The sequence below is a fragment of the Corylus avellana genome, chromosome ca2 (assembly GCF_901000735.1).
Source record: "Corylus avellana chromosome ca2, CavTom2PMs-1.0".
Taxonomy (NCBI): domain Eukaryota; kingdom Viridiplantae; phylum Streptophyta; class Magnoliopsida; order Fagales; family Betulaceae; genus Corylus; species Corylus avellana.
In genome coordinates this window covers 2,983,354-2,986,536 of record NC_081542.1, presented here as the reverse complement: position 1 = coordinate 2,986,536, position 3,183 = coordinate 2,983,354, and the positions used below count along the sequence as shown (strand labels likewise).

The window sequence follows — 3,183 nt, the reverse complement described above, 5'->3', positions numbered from 1 at the left end:
CCAAACCTAGGAAATCACTATCAAAAGATTATCCAGATATTACAGACACTAAGAACACTTACAACCCTTTGCAAGACCTTGGCTTTGTAAGATCGACAAGCCTACAAGTTGTCTCCTTACTCACAATCTTCTTCAACGTGGTTCTTCTTTACTGGACCCTTCCGATATACTTCTCAACCGTAGATTTATCAAAAGAATAACTAAAAGTCTAAGAGATTCAATTTAATGCTCACCACATATGATCTCTCTTAGCACAGCCTCCGACGAACTCTCTAGACCTGAGCCCACTAAAAGCACATTTTTGGGCATAATAGGTACGAGGTGTCCTGACAGGTTAATTGGCTGTCCGAACAGGGCCTTGCGGAGCAAAAATATGCTTGCTGGAAAGCCTGTCTGGACATGGCCTGTAGTAGGGACAAAACAGCATTTTGGAAATGTTGTCCAGCCTTGATCAAAAGCTTCGATCGATAGGCGTTTGTGGTCCGATTGAGCTGAAATTTTGTATGGACATTCATGACACATGAATCTACATTATGAACGGTGGAGATTTGATTCTGAGCATTATATATCAGTGTTTGACCCCGTAGACAGTAACCTGTGCATTTTGAAATTGAATTAAGCCAACACAAGAACTAACAAAGTCCCTTACCATGAGTGCAGCATACAAGACGTAATGATTGAAGATTTGAAAAGGCAGGTTATGGAGTTAATCCAGCATCTAGCGACGCAAAACTTGGAGATGTATTGCAAGTCCTTTGACTTGGCAGGTTGGTGTCTGACCTCGACTGCATCAAACTAAACGGATTTGATTAGCTATAATTGAATGGGTGCATTTCTTCTTCAGTCTCGTGTAGAAAAGAATAATGGAATTTATGATAAAGACTATGAATGGTCAGCTTTCCTAAATTTCTAGTTTTTTTGTTCCTAAATGTAGGAAAATTTTTATTTATTTATTTATTTATTGCAACAGACTCTCTTGGTATTTCTTAAACCAATAAAACACCAATGAAATGAAACCAAAAATGTTACTCCAAATTTAGGGTTTGCTTTTCTTAACATTATTTTAATATAAAAATATTTTCTATTTTCTCTCTCTTTCCTATATAATTTTTTTGGAAGAATGTTTAAATGGCTTTTCTTTTCTTTCTTTTTCCTAACATTTATTTGAAAAAAATATTTAAATAGTATAGAAAAAAGATAAAGAAAAACTATTGTGGAGTTTATGGTGCAAGTATGAAAATTAGGAGGTCGTGGCTCTTTCGAAGTAGCCACTCTTTCCAACGTTGCTTATCCAAACCTATTCCAAAAATATATATATAAGAGATTTTCTTTTTTTAATAAAGAGACTACTCCTTTCGGTCCCTACCGTGAACTTATCCGGGCAACAAAGAACTTTGCCGAAAGAGGGAAGCTTGGGGAGGGACGATTTGGAGGCGTTTACAAGGGATTGTTAAGTGAATCCAATACTGATGTTGCTGTTAAGAGGGTCTCAAAGGGATCAAAACAGGGGAAAAAGGAGTACATCGCAGAAGTGAGAATCATTAGCGCCCCGTTTGTGGCACAGGAATTTGGTTCAACTAATTGGTTGGTGCCATGAAAAGGGCGAGTTCCTTCTCGTCTACGAGTATATGCCTAATGGAAGCCTTGATAATCATCTTTTTGGTTGGAAGACTATGCTGACATGGGCAGTGAGGTATAAAGTAGCCCTTGGATTGGCTTCTTCACTCCTCTACCTTCACGAAGAGTGGGAACAATGTGTTGTGCACGGAGATATCAAGTCTAGCAATGTCATGTTGGACGCTACTTTCAATGCCAAGCTCGGCGATTTCGGCCTTGCAAGGCTTGTAGACCATGAATATGCAATTAATTGGGCTCGCAAACAACTGTTTTGGCCGGCACCATGGGCTACCTAGCGCCGGAGTGTGTTACTACTGGCAAGGCCAACAAGGAATCCGATGTCTATAGCTTTGGGGTGGTTTCCCTTGAGATTGCATGCGGAAGAAAACCAGTGGAGCCGAGGTCGGAACCCAGCAAGGTGAGGTTGGTGGAGTATGTATGGGAGCTCTATGGAAAAGGCCAGCTTCTTGATGCTGTTGATAAGGGATTGAGTATGGAATATGATGAGAAACAAACGGAGTGCTTGATGATCGTTGGATTGTGGTGTTGCCATCCTGATCCCACCATCCGGCCGTCGATAAGGCAAGTGATAAATGTTCTTATTTCTGAAGCTCCATTGCCAAACCTTCCATCGAAGTTTCCAGTGCCAATGTATTTTGCACCTCCAATGCATATGTGTAGATTCTCCTACACATCGTCGTCTAGTCTCACAGGGTCCAGCAAAGATCAGACGCAATGTTCATGTAGCAGTTGCTCTACTACTCATTCATCTGCTTCTGCCGGCTGTAAAAAAGCTCTTCTAAATTTAGGCAAAACTATTGTGTAGTTTGCTTCAGTTTGCTTTATTAAGTACGCAATATTGTGTATTTTGTTTTGTTTTTTTTTTTTTTTTTTGACATGTCTACACAAGGGAAGGAGAGAGGACATTCGAACTAATGACCTCCGCTTTATGAGATGTGGTTCACAGTCGATTGAGCTACCCCTTATGAACTACTGTGATTTTATTTAATCTCACACACTTGGATAGAATTGTAAGCATTAATTATTAGGTTTGGGCTTGTATTGTAGATGTGTAGTTTGGTTCAATTACGCAATACTGTGTTTTTATTTATTCACACACTTGGATAGAATTGTAAGCATTACTTCTTAGGTTTGGGCTTGTATTGTAGATGTGTAGTTTGGTTCAATTACGCAATACTGTGTTTTTATTTATTCACACACTTGGATAGAATTGTAAGCATTAATTCTTAGGTTTGCTTCAATCAATTTTTTTTTTTTTTTTTATCATACAAATTATTAAGAAATTTAATCAAGCATTCAGTTGACGTAGTGAGAGATTTCAACTGGGATTGGGATCCCCAGCAATACCCATAAAATTGCCCATCAATTTTTTTTTAAATCTTGGTCATCCATTCTCATCTAACAGCTAAAAATTCGTCACGTGTTCCACTTAATATAAAATAATAAAATATTATTTAAATTTTAAAAATAAATATAAAATTAAAAAAATATATTAAAAAACATGGGGTGGTTCGGCCACTCCATTTTCCCTTAGGGGATGGCCGG

At 38.3% G+C, this 3,183-nt stretch overlaps 1 pseudogene; it reads left to right on the top strand.

Annotated features, from left to right (window-relative positions):
- Window positions 1–2,443, top strand: part of LOC132168454 (L-type lectin-domain containing receptor kinase IX.1-like) — a 10,179-nt pseudogene extending 7,736 nt beyond the window's left edge.
- The last annotated feature ends 740 nt before the right edge of the window (window positions 2,444–3,183 follow it).